This window comes from Mytilus trossulus, chromosome 12 (genome assembly GCF_036588685.1).
Source record: "Mytilus trossulus isolate FHL-02 chromosome 12, PNRI_Mtr1.1.1.hap1, whole genome shotgun sequence".
In the NCBI taxonomy this organism is placed as follows: Eukaryota; Metazoa; Mollusca; class Bivalvia; order Mytilida; family Mytilidae; genus Mytilus; species Mytilus trossulus.
Window position 1 is genome coordinate 17,666,858 of NC_086384.1, and position 18,454 is coordinate 17,685,311.

Consider the following 18,454-nt stretch of genomic DNA (forward strand, 5'->3'; position numbering starts at 1 on the left):
CAAAGCTCTGATTCCTTTCACGAATTTGGCTATACTTTTTGGACCTTTTGGAGTATAGCTCTTCATCTTTTATATAAGCTTTGGATTTCAAATATTTTGGCCACGAGCATCACTGAAGAGACATGTATTGTCGAAATGCGCATCTGGTGCAACAAAATTGGTACCGTTGATTTTTTTACTACCACTGGGTCGATGCCTCTGCTGGTGGACTATTAGTCCCCGAGGGTATCACCAGCCCAGTAGCCAGTACTTCGGTACTGGCATGAACATACGGATTTTTTGGTTTATTAAAATTTGCTGTTACAAAATATTAAAAATTATTATAAATTAAGGAATGTATCTCCCTCGTGCAAAGCTCTGATTCCTTTCACGAATTTGGCTATACTTTTTGGACCTTTTGGAGTATAGCTCTTCATCTTTTATATAAGCTTTGGATTTCAAATATTTTGGCCACGAGCATCACTGAAGAGACATGTATTGTCGAAATGCACATCTGGCGCAACAAAATTGGTACCGTTGATTTTTTTACTACCACTGGGTCGATGCCTCTGCTGGTGGACTATTAGTCCCCGAGGGTATCACCAGCCCAGTAGCCAGTACTTTGGTACTGGCATGAACATACGGATTTTTTGTGTTATTAAAATTTGCTGTTACAAAATATTAAAAATTATTATAAATTAAGGAATGTATCTCCCTCGTGCAAAGCTCTGATTCCTTTCACGAATTTGGCTATACTTTTTGGACCTTTTGGAGTATAGCTCTTCATCTTTTATATAAGCTTTGGATTTCAAATATTTTGGCCACGAGCATCACTGAAGAGACATGTATTGTCGAAATGCACATCTGGCGCAACAAAATTGGTACCGTTGATTTTTTTACTACCACTGGGTCGATGCCTCTGCTGGTGGACTATTAGTCCCCGAGGGTATCACCAGCCCAGTAGCCAGTACTTCGGTACTGGCATGAACATACGGATTTTTTGTGTTAATAAAATTTGCTGTTACAAAATATTAAAAATTATTATAAATTAAGGAATGTATCTCCCTCGTGCAAAGCTCTGATTCCTTTCACGAATTTGGCTATACTTTTTGGACCTTTGGAGTATAGCTCTTCATCTTTTATATAAGCTTTGGATTTCAAATATTTTGGCCACGAGCATCACTGAAATGACATGTATTGTCGAAATGCGCATCTGGTGCAACAAAATTGGTACCGTTGATTTTATTACTACCACTGGGTCGATGCCTCTGCTGGTCGACTATTAGTCCCCGAGGGTATCACCAGCCCAGTAGCCAGTACTTCGGTACTGGCATGAACATACGGATTTTTTGTGTTATTAAAATTTACTGTTACAAAATATTAAAAATTATTATAAATTAAGGAATGTATCTCCCTCGTGCAAAGCTCTGATTCCTTTCACGAATTTGGCTATACTTTTTGGACCTTTTGGAGTATAGCTCTTCATCTTTTATATAAGCTTTTGATTTCAAATATTTTGGCCACGAGCATCACTGAAGAGACATGTATTGTCGAAATGCGCATCTGGTGCAACAAAATTGGTACCGTTTATTTTATTAACGCTTTAATTTAGCATCTTCTACTGTTATACTATTTTTACTTTTTTATTGCAACCAATTTTATTACAAATTAACGTGTAAATTATGGTGTCTTCGTCGAGGTCCGCGTTCAAGGATTGTAAACACTGTTGAGTTCGGTTAATTTACATAAGAATTTGTAATATATAGGTGTCATACCACCAATTAAAAGTCCCTATCTGTTCAACCAAATTTTACAATTTTCACCGCTTTCTAAATATTTTACCTTAAGTTTAACTTCATAGAAACCAGGTATATCCTGAATCGCACATGTATCAGCTTTCTACATGCCAATTTTCAACAGGTGTTTAAAATCATATAAAAAAGAAAAGGTCTTCCGAATAGAGGTACCCCTGGTTTTCTGGAAATCTTAAATTAGTATACTATGGAGTGCATTAATCCTCAATTTTGAATGCAAACTCATAAACAAGTAAATTTTAGCTCAAAATGGTCTTAACATATTTCTCTTTCACCAAAAGTTTCATTTCTGCCAATTTGTTGGTTAGTTTAAGTAAACAATGACATCAAATGCACTATTTTTTGTCCGAGTAGGCCTACTTTCACATACGTTCTAAATTTGAGGGAGTAATTGGTGGTATGACACCTATACGTATCCGTCCGATCCGTGCATACATTTGATTTACTGATTGATCGATGACCGTTGTCATGGTAGCTCTCACATATGTAATTTGACTTATCTGACGGATCCTATGGGTCACCGATCACCGATCACTCATCGATCAGTCAAACATTCGTCACCGATCATTCACCGATCAGTCAAGTTCACGTCAAACAGTAACGCCTAAGGTTGCAAGTACTGTATTTGCTGCAACTCATTTAAAGCCTTCTTCTCTAATAATAACGGTAAATATGTTAGATATACTTACTGGAGGTGTAGTGAGATGATTGAAGCTGTTAATTTTCTCCTTGATAATATTTACGTACGTTTCGGCAACAAAATTTATCGACAAGTTGTAGGTATCCACATGGGCACTAATTGTGCCCCTTTAATAGCAGACTTGTTTTTGTACTGTCATGAATCACAGTTTATGACTAAACTCAGTAAAGACCCGTCGAAATTGCATTTAATTGATATATTCAACAACATTTATCGTTATCTTGTTGATATTTTTTCGTTAAATAATCAAGAACTTTCTCAATATACTGCTGAAATTTTCCCCAAGGAACTTACTTTAAATAAATCAAATGTATTTTCTCTGGCTGTTTATGACGCCTTTACACTAAATCCATTGTGTGTTGGATGTGTACGGATTGGGTGATTAGTCGTCGAGGCATGATTTTGTTTATTAGTTGTTAGTTGCTTTGAACTAGCTGTCAGATAACTGCGAGTACTCTCAGATCTGTTTATTGTGTCTTTTTTGTCGGGATGTATACGTACCCGGCCACGTCCACTTGTATATTTTGTCTATCTGATGAGTTAAGCCTTTTTTAACTGATTTTTATAGTTCGTTCTTATGTTGTACTGTTTTACCACTGTCCCAGGTTAGGGAAGGGTTGGGATCCCGCTAACATGTTTAACCCTCCACATTATTTATGTATGTGTCTGTCCCAAGTCAGGAGCCTGTAATTCAGTGGTTGTCGTTTGTTTATGTGTTACATTTTTGTTTTTCGTTCATTTTTTTTACATAAATAAGGCCGTTAGTTTTCTCGTTCGAATTGTTTTACATTGTCTTATCGGGGCCTTTTATAACTGACTATGTGGTATGGGCTTTGCTCATTGTTGAAGGCCGTACGGTGGCCTATAGTCGTTAATGTTTGTGTCATTTTGGTCTTTTGTGGATAGTTGTCTCATTGGCAATCATACCACATCTTCTTTTTTATATTTATTTAAATATAAACCACTCACAAAGGCCAATGACATGTCGTTGCATTTGTCAGAAGTAATAGTGTTTTTTTTTATCATTTTCATCCCTGATTTGTTTTTGCGTAACTTTTGCATTTATAAAATGTAAAAAACTCTCAGCCTATATAACCCTGAGGGCGTCTATATTAATAATATATCCGTTGAACCCACCCTTCAATTAAGATGATCGCCATTAAATATATTATTTGGGTACAACGCGGTTATAAACTAATACATGTAGCCAAGAAACTTATTAATAGGCATTTGGATTTATTTTGGAGTAACAATGTTCACCAGGACAGGATCAATCTGTCCTGAAATTTATAGACTAATCAGATAACCTTATATTGGGTTACAGCCCCATGATTGATAATTTTAAGGAAATGTTGCAGTTTTTTTGTTGTTATTTATTATAACAGATAGAGATAAATTGTAAACAGCAAAATTGTTCGGCAAAGTTAGATATACAAATAATTGAACAAGACTAACATGTTCAGATGACCCCTGAAAGAGATACTGTCCTTTAAAGTATTTTTCCACATGTTTTTGTAAGCTTTCAAACACCATCTTCTCTTAAACTACTTAGACAAATTGAAGAAATGATCCTTAGGGTATTTAATTTCAAAAATGTATCCAATGACCCGCTAATCAACTAAGATTGCCGTCATGGCAATCTTAGTATTGATTGATTACTGCCTCAGAATTGGTAATGAGTAAGAAATTTTGCAGATTGTAGTTACTATCTTGAATAACATGATAAATAGATAGATATGAACTTTAAATAGCAAAATTGTTCAGCAAAGTAAGATCTACAAGTAAATGCACATGGCGTCTGGCGTATTAAATGATAATCCTTGTAGTTTTGATAACTATTTACACCAATAGGTCGACGCCACTGCCGATGGACGTTTCGTTCCCAAAGGGTATCACCAGCCCAGTAGTCAGCACTTCCGTGTTGACATGAATTTCCTGATTACAGAACTTTTTTGAAAACTTCAGGATTTTTAATACATAGAATAAACCAACTTTTGTTTTTTGTTTTGTTTAGCTGCAGATGTAATAAATTTTACAATTGCATCCAAATAGCTAAATCCAGGACTTTCCTATAGGTGCAATACCACCAAATCATGGTACGTCACATTCTGTTGTATACGAAAGAAGGTCAAACAAAATATTCCCTTGAATTTGAAAGTTGTAGATAATTAATCATTTAGTTTATTGCAGTAAAACATTTCAGTTTCATGAACATATGTCTTGGGTATTTCAAAACACCATATGTTTTATTTTGGCTTTCTATGGAAAATTTTGTAATCTTGAGGTTACATGGTGACTAAACCTTGTACAATGAAATGTTAAATGTATGTGAATTTTTTCTTTCGTATTGTACAGGATAAAACGTAACTCTTGCCAATTATTGCTTTATTTGAAACAAAGATAAATTCCGCGCAATCTTTTGAAGAGTGCAATTTAACATAGACTAATAGGCCAAAATCAATGGTGGTATTACACCTATACTAGGTCCTTTTAAAATGATTTGAGTATATATATAGTTACAGCATTTATGCCTTTGATATTTTTCGAAAATGTATATATAGGAAATATATATAGTACACGAACATACATGGGTTTAGCTTAAAAATAGAATAAATAGGAAAGATTTGCCAAACTGTAGTGTCCTCCCATTTACTATGCTTTTTTTAACGTATCAAAATATTGGTCGCTTTCTTTCCTAGTATAAATCAGCTCGTCTAAGGATTAGTGAAAGAACACTTTATATATAGTTCAGTGGCTGTACGTTCTGCCTTTTTCTCTCTTTTTTCTTATTGTACTAATGATATTTCTTTTTTATCTGGTACTATGCCAAAACGCGATAATTCATCCCTTGCCAATGATGCGTTCAAAATAATACAGTTTTTATTTTTGTGGATGTCTACAAAGTGACTTATAACTTGAACTAATTGCATTATAACTGTATAGTGTAACAAAAACATTTATATATATAAAAAACATGTTCTGAGTTACTGTTTTCAAAATCTTGATACAAGGAAAGTAAAACCAAGACTTGTATCTTTCCATTTTTATAAGGATGTGAGAGAATATACAATGTATAACAAATTTGTTAGTCCAAGTTTCAAGGAAAATAAAGTTACTTTTAAAAATAAGTGTTCTTCTTTCTAAGTTTACACAATCCTACATATAACTATAACCTTTATTTTAACTCGAGTTGACAGTTGTGAACTAACAATTTCCTACGGTGCTTGTATGGAGTTATCTCTATTTGGTCTCCACTTCGTCACAAATAAGCTGACTCAATTTCGTGTGGGGTAAATTTAGGATCGATTATAATTAAAATGTAATGTCAAACTTGATTTTACATCATAAAGTGCGGTGACAGAATTATGAAAAGTCGTATAAATCACGAGTTTAATTTTCCGAAATAACACACGACTAACAATTATTTAAACTTAATGAAAAATGTATGTTGTTTTTTTATTTTCTGCCCTGTCGTCAGAATTTTGTATGGTCACATTTTTCTAAAAAGTCGTTCTAATAGCTAGTAGTATTTTTGAAAGTTTTAACCCCTTTTTTCAAAATGAAAAATTTGAGTATGTTTCAATACATTTAATTGATACATTTTTTCCTTAGATATTAATCAACTGGTTAAATATTATATTCAGTATTGTATTTTCCTCTTATCTATGAAAAGTTTTGAGGTAATTTTAGTTGCAAATTCAGACACAAACTTACGTTTCTTCTTCAAAAGAGTATCGCAAATTATCCAATAATATTTTAAGCATATAGTACTTTAAAAAATAGGTACTGATAAAAATTTCGGAATGTACATAGCCTTGAGAAATCAACGACAAAGACAATAGAGTTAAAAAAATCAATTTGTACATATATCTGAATCACGTCCCTTCCATTAAATTAAGTTTATTAGTCAATAATTTGCTCTCAACATCATAAATGAAATTACTACTTTTTCGATACATATACACACATTTTTAATTAAATGCACTTGTGTATGGTACATTGGTTTGTTTGTAAATGTTTATTTTTTTACTTCTTTTTGTTATAAAAAATCAAATATACTTTGTCAGAAAAATTTAAATAGTTGACGGATAGTTTCAGTTGAAATACAGCTACATGTACGATTCGTCAAATCAGTTGAAACTTGCTCTTTCAAGTCAAAAGAAAAGACGAAAGTCGTTAAATTTTATCGAGTGCATAAGGGGGTTCGAGGGTATCAATCCTTTTATTTTTAATATAATTTTCCCTTTTTTTTTTCTATGAATGAACTTTATCATACACATGTACATGTACTCAAAGAATAGGAAAATACAAAAAAACGGCATAACCGTTCATTTAAGCTTACCATCTGCCTTTGATTAAAAACCATGCATTTTTTGATAGGTTCTTTTTATTATGTGGAACTAATTGGAGAAATAGAAAAGAACTAAAACAGAAATCGATTACAATTTACAATTGTTTAGTTGAAATACACCTAATTTCAAAATATATATTCCAAAAAATATAGGTCATCAATGAGTTAAAAAATATATTTCAATTTTAAGGCAACCAAGGGAGATAATTTGGAGCTTTTTCAATGATATGAAGAATATATAGTCATCCGGGGACAAAACGAATTGTTTTCTAGGAGGTTGACTTCTGGAACTTTATCAACGAGTATCAACTACAATTGTAATAAATAGAATTTGTAAAGAAATAAAAATGTTAAAAAAATGTCAGGAGCATACACCAGGATTTCATATTTCCTATATCTAAAAAATAGATTTCATGAATAATAAAACATGTAAAATTTATGACAAAAAAAATTTGTATTGTATTATTTCCATCTTTTGTTATTTGAAACTATAATTATCCACCTTTCCCACGATATTACTATCCAAATGTTATGCCACATTTGTTTCATTTAAATGCTATTGTAAGTTTTGTAAAAACATCCTGTTTCATGTGTTCTTATTCGTTTGTTAATTGTAGATGGGTTTTTTTATGTAGAAGAGGATTTCCCTTTAAATTTCCTTCCTACTTTCTGTTTTGAAATGTTTTACGTGTACTGCTATCTATAAATGTGTACTTTGAAAGAACAATTAATGTATAGTTATATAGTCGATTGAAATATATTTCTTACGAATGGTTATGGAATTCGAACAATACATTGTATTGATGAAGCAAATAATTTGACTGATAAAGTCAAATAGCTAAAAAAAAAATGTCTGTGCTGTGTGGGAACAAATCTAACTATGGACCCTCCTTTTGTAAGTTAATAGGTTGCTCCCTCTTTTTCATGTATTTCTTCCTCGCTTTGTTCCAATTAGAACCTGGTTTCTTTAATTTAAATTTCAATTGAATTGATATGATTATCCTCTGACCTCCTCTATGGCAGGTTCTTTTATAAACTACATGTACGCATATAGACATTTCGTACTTTTCACAAAACTTGATCCCATGTTTCATCTTTATCAGCTAAACCCAGTTACATAGATAAACTCTAAGTACTGTTCATTATGTATTATATGAATACAACGCATTGATTGTTATCTAACATCTTTAAAATTTCTATTTCAGGATGATATTTTCAAGGGACGATGTAAGTTATGTAGAACAGTTCATCCTTACAATATATATGTTCCCCGGACTTCAAAGCATTTCTTTCCATATCACCTATTAATTGTAAACTTGTCTGCTGATTGTAAGGGTCCCATGTAAAACTCGTCGTCCAGGTAGCGCAAAACAAAATACGCTAATCATTTTGGGATTTGCTAATAAACGTTAACCGTTTGATCATGTTTTTGTTTTAAAAGTCATTATTGTTGAATGGATTAGTTAAGGTGGTATGGGAGTCTAAAATAAAAATGATAGAATTTGTTCATACTTTGCCAAAATGTAGTATTTATTGATACATGTTAAAAAATATTATAGAAATGATAGGTCACCGTGCATTTTTTCAAGCTACGGGTCGTGACAAAATGACACATTTTGTATGGATTATACAGGAAAAAACACCATTGTGTGAATAGAAACTAAACGAAATGATAGAATTGTAAAATAAATTAGGAAAATATAGCTTTCAAACAATGCTTTGATAATATCAAAAGAAAAGATAGGGTCACCGTGCGTTTTTTCCAGCTAAAATACAAAGTAGGAAAATTCCATGAACAATCCAACAGAAAATGCACTGTTTTAGAGTTACCTCCCCTTAAAATGACAATTTCAAAATTTTTAAAAACAACCAAAAATAATCTACACTTGTACATATATTTATATTTATAAGTTATATTCTTATAAATTAGATCTTTTAAATGTAAAAACACATGAAATTTCTGCATTCTTGCATCAAATTTTGCTAATTTAATAGAAAATATGGACCTTAGATTCTCTGTTTTTTACAAAGACACCCATACCACCTTAACAGGAGATACACTATTTGCCTGTTTTGTTAATTTTTAATAGGCTTAAGATCAGGTGTGTCATGAAAGTACCAGAAATAAACTATCAACACATGATATTACTAGACAATTTGATTCTTTCATTAACGATATGTCAAATAAAAACATTGTAATGACGTAATTCTACAGTTGTATCCGTTCTTTATTTCAGTTATTGGACTATCCTTTACCTGTAAGAAACCATTATATTACCTTCAGCTGTCCAATATTTTTATGAATAGTCCTCCTCTTTCTTAAAAATACTGGACAGCTAAAGGTAGCCTATCTGATTATTACAGGTAAATGAAAGTTCAATGACTAAAATAAAACAAAAAAAACACAACATTAATTAACCCAATTGTTGTCATAATGTAAACGAGAAAACAACCAAATACATCTTTTAAATTCATCTTCATCATTTTGTCACTCATTGGAACGGTTTCTTGAGGAAGGAAATCACTTTCAAATTGATTTTTAACAACACTACCAATATGTATATCACAGCCATTTTGATCATGCTTTTTGGGTTGTCTCTTTTAGCACAAATGCAATTAGGCCGTGTTCACTTTGACCTAAAGTCCGTGTTTAACTAATCACAATTATGTTCGCATTGATAAAACGCAATGTTTACATGTAGTTTGAATGATGTTTTGTCTACATGCAGTCGATAGTCAATGTAGTCCTTGTGTAGGTTAACTTCGGCGTTGATTCACAAGTTTGTTTTTTCTAAGTCTGAAATGTTTGCCTAAATATGAATATAATGCAACACTTCGCTTATAAACGACGATGAATACGGAAAGCCGAATAAAGGAAGACATTACCGCATTTTTATCTGGCAACCAAACAAACCGTGTATCCGATTGCACTTTGGTCGCAGTACTCGTTTTATAAAAGACTTTTTTTTCAAAAGAAAATTGAGACAGAATTACGTATTGGTAACATTTAAATTATACAAGGGACTCAATACACAAATACACGACAGAAAGAGCGGACGACCTTGCAGAAGAAGAAAAAAAGGCGGTATCCAGCTGGTACTGTTTTGGTAAACAATAACAAGTCCTTGAAAAATCCAGAAAGAATATAACTGATTGCATGTTGTTATCTCTTCATTTGTTTATTGTATGTATGAAATAAAATCGACTGTGGTGCACTCGATATGGTTCAACAAAAACTTGTCTTCATATGTTATTCTTTTTTCCCGAGAAGACACAATAAACTTAGAAGAGAAGACGACATTTTGAAATATAATATAATTAAACCTTTTTCAATTATTAACTGCTTTGACTATATCTTCTTTGTAATCCACACTGAAATAATGTATTTCAATAGATTATGAATCACATTTGATTTTAACCCAAAGTTTGAAACAACACAATCACTAATAACGACTTAAATTTATACGTTTTTGAATTAAAAATATGCTATCTATCTTTTTCCATTTTGAAACACAAAACGCATGAAAAGATGTTCACGGAAACTATGAGCGGAAAATATGAGTACTTGCGCACGAAAAAATCATTATACGCATACCCTGTGACTCTATGCAGAAATTTGTGTTGTTAAGCTTCAGCTCTTCTTTCATTTTGTTGGGTTTTTTTTTTAAGTTGAGCTTCTGTTTAAAAGAGCCAACATGTAGGATATATTTTAATGCAAAGAAAGTTTATTCACCAAAAAATCAATTTTCAAACTTTATGAAGAAAAAATGTGCATGCTTTTTGTCTTGTTTTACCTTTTTCGATGTGTTAACAAATGTTTTAAGTAAGATATATGCCTCTAACAGTCCATTCTGTAAAAATTGAACAGGTCTTCAGTCTCATCAGAATATTTTACAAAATAGACTGTTATCGACTTATATCCCTAAATAAAAGTGATTCCGTGTACAAATTGAATAACACCGTGTTTTAAATTATTTATAGAGGTCGACAAGGTGATTTTGAGGTTAAAATATTTTCGAAAGACATATCAATGATCGACCTGTTTTTTATCATGTCATGTTCCGTAATAAATTGATGATTCGCATTTTGTTAACAATAAAGTCGGGAAATATTTCCTTTTTTTCTTAACAAAAGTAACAAAAATTATAAAAAAAAGTATAAAAAAAGAGGTGTGGTATATTTGCTAATGAGATAGTTCTCCACAAGAGACAAATTGACACAGAAATCAACAACAATAGGTCTTCATACGGCTTTGAACAATGAACAAAACCCACACCGCTAAGTCAGTTATAAAAGGCCTCAAATTGATAATGTGAAACAATGCAAACGAGAAAACTAGCGACTTAATTTAAAAACATTTTTTTACGAAAAACAAATACATGTATGTATCACATAAAGAAACAACAACCACTGAATTACAGTGAGACAGTGGTGTAACAGTTAAACATAAGAACGAACTACACAAATCAGTTGAAAATATTCTCCTTTCTGCTGTTTTGTTCTCAAAATGGATTGTTTTCTTGTATAGACTAATTCCATCTTCCATATCATGTTTATTTCTCCTGTAGGAATTAATCTCTTCCGTTGAATCCTTTTCGCACTTGCAATTGTTTGTAATCTTCCATATGATTTTTATTCCTCCTTAGCATTTTGTTTATCCCTCAGAATATATGTTTATCCTAAGAATTTATGATTATCCCTGAGAATATATGTTTATCCCTAAGAATAAATGTTTATCCCTGATAACATATGTTTATCCCCGAGAATGTATGGTTATCCCTAAGAAGATATGTTCATCCCTTATGATTGTTGGATTCTTTAATTCCACATACTATTTTTTTCCATCAAGATTTTTAGTAATCATGTCGGATTTTGTTCACCTCATAGAATTATCTTATTAAATACATATATCATATAGATAAAAAAATATCCGGTAGGAAATGTTTTTTTATTTCTCCCTAGGGATTTTTATAACCCTTAGGGAGATAAGTTTAAGGATATTTTCATTCTTAGGAATTATAAATGCGGTAAGATTTTGATACCCGGTGAGACATTTAAATTATTCTAGGGGATTCTGTCTTTTTTTCCAAAACTCCTGAAGGAATTTCAACATCCTATGTGAGAAAAAAGAATCATACACGATTGTCGAACCGGTTTTAATCGTATCGACCAACCAGACGAGCGACATTAAACAATCATACCAATCATACCAATATTTCGGACGTAATTTGTATTTCAAAAAACAACGGCAGACATTATCTGTTAACAAAACTCTTATCATTACCGGCTAATCAGTTAAATATTTTTTTTGAGAATTGCAACACAATTTCGTATAGCAGTCCTAAGTATTAAATTGTTCAAATTATTATGGCATATTGCTATTCTAAACTATTTCCCAAAATTGATCGCCCTGAAGATCATAAAAAGACATTTTATTAAAATAAAGTATGTCAATAAAGGTTTTGATTTTGTAAATATTGTCGGTATATTAAATGACTATTCTGTTAAAGACAAATTCCTGGATATTTTACAATACTGAGCTCCCTCTTGTTTGTTATATTTACAAGAAATATACCCGGAAATTTGTGTTTAATTATAGTCAATAGTGAAAGATGTTAATATCAGTGAAAATACACCTACTTCATGTAATTGTAGTAATTCCGAATATATTTATGGACCAATTTCCCATGTTTTAACAGGAGATCTTAACATCGTGCAAGACCGAGAGTTAAAATCATTCCTCAGTAAAGGACCTAAATATCGTCCCTCGTCAATTATTAATTGGAATGAGTGTCGTAATATTATCCACGACTCACTCCATACTTACTGTATGAAATGGAAAAAACGGGAAAAAGCTGACAAACAATCTTTGGACTCTTTTTTTAATTCAGTAATGAAGTTAGTTGACATACGTATTCAACATTTTAAAGAACATTTTACTATTAACAATAACCACAATAAACCTATTGCTCGTATCAAAAATAAACTAAAAGAACTAGCCAAGGAATTTGTTTTGGTCCCGGCTGATAAAACTGCTAATAATATTATTATTGTTTGACGTAAATTTTACATTGAGATTCTGATAAAAGAAATCACCAATTCACCAACATTTCAACTGACTCAATTTTCAGAAAACGACATCTGTAACAAACATAAACTTTTAGCTACCGATTTACAAGCAGAGCCAAATACAATGAAAGTCCCAACTACGTATTGGCTTCTGGAGCAACACAAAACACCTTACAAATATAGATTTAATTCGTCTTCAAGCCATTGTTCCACTACTAAATTGTCTATTGTTCTTACCAGCACACTTGGTACAATTAAAAACCTGATAATAAATTGTTCAAATAAGGCCGTCAAAAATAGTGGAATTAATTACTTTTGAAGAGTCAAGAACTCGTTGGAAGTACTTGATAAATCTAATGCTTATATTGGTGATTTATAATCTGTTCAAAGTTTAGATTTTTCTACCCTGTATACCACATTGCCTCACATTCTGATTAAGAAAAAATTCACACACCTAATCAAATAGGTTTTAAAAAATCAGAATGTGAATATATATGTTCAAACTCTTTTATGTCACTTTTTAGTAGCAATAAACAAAAAAACTATGTCAATTGGACATGCTTTGATACTATACATGTATATGGCTTTGAATTTTTACTAGATATCATTTTTGTTCGCTTTGGGGATTCCGTATATCGTCAGATTATCGGAATTCCAATGGGGACTAACTGTGCACCACTTATTGCAAACCTGTTTTTGTATTGCTATGAGTTACAATTTATGACAAAAATAAGCAAAAACCCATCGAAACAACATCTGATAAACAAATTTAATAATACTTTTAGATATTTGGATGATATTTTGGCTCTCAATAATGACGACTTCAGTATGTATATTAAAGAAATTTATCCTGTTGAACTTACTTTAAATAAAGCTAATACTAACAATGACCACTTCCCTTTCCTTCATCTTGATATCTATATCACTAACGGAAAGCTGAATACTAAAATTTTTGATAAAAGAGATGATTTTTCATTTCCTATCGTTAATTATCCATTTTTATATGGTGACGTTCCCTTATCACCATCTTACGGTGTTTATATATCTCAACTTATACGATTCGCTCGTGTATGTGTCAGTATTCACCTCAGAAACTAACAAAACCTTTGAATAGACTTATTAAGAAGGGATATAGTTACGATACTGTTGTCAGGTCATTAAAGATTGCATATGTTGGCGTTAATATTGATTCACTTATAGGATCATTGCATAGGAACTATTTGAAAATATTTTTTATTCAAAAACCAATTGTTGGCATGACACGGGTTATGTTCTTCTCATCTAGGTTATGATGGTATGATACTAAACCCCTAACGGGAAGGATTGTGACTGATGTTCATATGATGAAATCATAATCTTTCAGTCAGTTTTATTGAAGTCTGGAGCTGGCATGTCAGTTAACTGCTAGTAGTGTTGTGATTTATGTATTATTGTCATTTTGTTTATTTTCTTTTGTTACATCTTCTGACATCAGACTCGGACTTCTCTTGAACTGAATTTTAGTGTGCGTATTGTTATGCGTTTACTTTTCTACATTTGCTAGAGGTATAGGGGAGGGTTGAGATATCACAAACATGTTTAACCCCGCCGCGTTGTTGCGCCTGCCCCGGACCAGGAGCCTCTGGCCTTTGTAAGTCTTGTATTATTTTAATTTTAGTTTCTTGTGTACAATTTGGAAATTAGTATGGCGTTCATTATCACTGAACTAGTGTATATTTGTTTAAGGACGCCTCCGGGTGCGGGAATTTATCGCTACATTGAAGACCTGTTGGTGACCTTCTGCTGTTGTTTTTTTCTTTGGTCGGGTTGTTGTCACTTTGACAATTTCCCCATTTCCATTCTCAATTTTATAAGTTTGTATTGTTTTACCTATCCTTAGAGGTATATTACTGCCTAAATTTAATAAGTCTAGTGTGTTTTATTTAAATTACTTTATTTCCATCAGTTGCTTGTTACATTGTCTTCAACAAGTCCACGCTCCTTATGCAGAATACATTTAAATTTCAATTCTATTATATTTTTAAATAAAACATCAATCTAATCAATGTTTCTTCTTTTAACTGCTTTAAATAATAAATTCGTTTTGTAAATTCTCTAATGAATAGACAAAAAAAAAACATCAAATCTTTTCATTTTTCTGATCAGATACCTTGTGGGATTTATAAATTGGAAATCCAATAATAGTAACAAGATAGTTAAAGCCAAAGTAATATTTATCAGATATTTTAAAGCCAAAATCAATATCTCACAATGTGAAATCTTTTCCTATATTTACTCTTTACAATAAATTATGATTTTTTTCTCCAAAAATCGTGTAAAAAAGAACATGGCATAAAGTAATGTTGATAACAAAGCATTTGTTACATAAAACGTGGTCTGTTACCTCCCATCTAAATAATAACTTTTGTGTAGATAAAATGCTTTGTTAAGGTTTCCATCCATACATCTTCAATTTATTTTCTTCTAAATAGTAAAAAATAAAGTTTTACAATGGTTTCAAATCAAATTCTGTCTGTATTGGTAATCCATTTGTAGAACTCTAAAGTGCGATGGTCACGCTAATGTGCGATGGACTATGCTAAAGTACAATGATGTCTCACGCTAAAGTGCGATGGTAGTTTGTTCGCTAAAGTACGATGATGTATTACGCTAAAGTGCGATGGACCAACAAAGTTTAGAAAACCAACCACATAATTTCTACTAAAAAGATAAGTTAAAGGTAAAAAGATCTATATTTCCTGTAAATGATTTTTAACAATTCGGACGTACAAAATATTTGGATAATTGGTGTAGCTTGCTGTACACACAGTCTATCGCTGATGTGAACACATTCCCTACAGTTGTCATTGAAAATGTACAAACAAAATCGATCATTCTTTGCATACATAATTTTTTTTTGGTCTCCGAGCTTTCCCCATTTTGGTATCGAGTACAAATATTTGTTATAAGTAGTAGGCCTTACTTGTTATTTTCCTACAATTTACAAATAAAGGTTTAGTCGACTATTAACAGTTTACCCATGAAAACATGAACCTTTGTTTTACCGCTGTTACTTTTCAATACAATTGGCAATATTTTAACGTGAACCGCAAAGTAAGCTGCAATATTTATAACAATTCATAAGTATCCGTTCTTTTCAAACAGAAGCAGAATACATACCTATGTTGTATCTATAGTAAAAAGGTCGACTGCAGGGCACAAGTACTTCTTCCAGCACCCGACAAAAAAACATATTTGCTTCAGCACACAAAGTCCGATTTTGTTTAAAATAATTAAGTTTGGTTTCAAATAATTAAGTTTGGTTTAAAATAATTAAGTCATAAACATATGGTTTACAAAATATTGATCTAACGGCATGTACATTTTTGGTGTCTATAGAAGACTTAAAACGTCATAATCCAACTGCGTTTCTTACTCTATTCTTTCGCGGACCATATCAATTTAGCGTATGGAGGCATCGCACTTTAGCGAATAGCATCGCACTTTAGCGTGACCCTCGTACTTTCGCGTCTCCATCGCAATTTAGAGTCCTACATATTTAACCATACATTTATACCAATAGGCTTTACAATGTTTTTCTTTACTATTCTGTTATATAATAACTTATTTGACAAAAAAAAAATGTCAATATATTTACCATTTATTGACTAACACTGTCTTTTTACATTGACTATACTTTTCGTTGAATTCCCTGATCTAAGACATTGTAACCAATCTTTTGGAATTGCAGTTATTAGACCCGTCAACTCAGCTATCCAGTTGGATTTGTTTTCAATTTTACCTTTCAATATCCAATTTTTTAAAAAAAGACATGTGTTATTAAATATAATCTGTCTGTCCTCCTTCTAATTTCATCCATCTTTTTAATAAATATTTATAAATTTTTTGAATGTAAGGTAGATTTTGATCAATTACATTATAATCAATATTCATATACACTGTTAGGCATTTTTTCCGGAGCATTGGGAATAATTAAAAGGTATAAGTTGCCATCTGGTCATATCTGTATTTAAGATTCTACCTATCCATGTTGAGAGAGATCCGTTTGCGCCAAAAAAACGTCTTTTTGCGCCACAAAATATTTTCTCCAATGCTACGTTTGCGCCACCTGTTTTTAAAATTGCATGGTATCATTTGCGCCAAAAATAAAACATACGATTGCGCCAATTAGAAGACAAATGACTTCCCTCCTCCTTTATTCGGACTTGGAACCAGCAGTTAACACGGCAACTGATTGTTTCTTTTTCAGAAACATAAATTTGTTCAAACATTGAAGGATGAAAGGCATAACACATAATATCCGTTTGTTGCTTATTTTATCACAAAATATACCTCAGAGGTTTTTTTATCGTTCGACTGCTGTCCTGTTGACATATGTAAAATATCTCCAATATTAAAAGTCTCTGGATCATAGTGGGTGCCATATTACTTATTATTTTTTTTCTAAAACGTGCTTTGTGGAAATAAGAAGATGAGGTATGATGAGACATCTACCCAACAAAGACATAATTTAGTAAAGTAAGCACTCATAGGTTAAATGCTGAAAAGTAAGCTATAAATGACCCAAAAATTACTTGTGTTAAACAATAAAAAAAAAACTTGAATACGGTATACCAACTTATGAAACTTGTTCATTTCTGTTTTCATGTAAAAACGATAAACGTTAAGCTTATCGTAAAGGTCGACTGAGTAACCAAATCCCATTCAATTATGTACCCAACCTCATCCTCCTCTTTCCACATGTCAATGACTTCAAAGTCCTTGTTGGCTACGGTTCTGACATGGCCAACACATACTCAAATTTAGTACTACTAGTTAAGTATTCCAAAAAAGTCATTGCGAAAGTTGTGGAGGGTGTCATTCACTCATGTATTTGTTGTTGGCCACCCAATATCAATGGCATATTTGTGCACAGTCCCCTCTCGTGTTGCTTATTCAAACAGAAGTAACATGTCTGGGTCGATCTAACTTTACTTATATTTAACGCCGAATCGTAAGCTATCCCTGATGACGTGTAATAATGAAATACGTCAAGGCCTGTAAGCTTTTAAACAAATGACACTAGTTTTCAAATATATCATCCAATTGTACAATGTCTCCTTTCAAGTACACATCATGGTAGTCTTGTAATGTTTGACAATTAAATCTAGTTAACACGTGTTTTGCTTGAGCATAGTCAGCCACACTTGTGTGTTCATTGTTAATAGTTATCAAAAGTACCAGGATTATAATTTTATACGCCAGACGCGCGTTTCGTGTTAAGTCGGTTGTAAAACTGGTCAGCAGATGGTAGTTGTATTTTCTTCTTCTTATGATGACCCTTCATGAAATCGTAAGGGTACACACTTTGTTTATCATTCATTCATAATGCTCCTAAAACAAGACTTCAATACCTTACATTGGTTCAGCTTTAAATGGCTAAATATATAAAACAACTTAAACATACACTAATCAATGAATAGAAAGACTAATGTTCTCTTCATCGGTATTTGGAATGCAGTTCACTTCAAAAACAGTATACCCCAATGCCTTTACGAACAA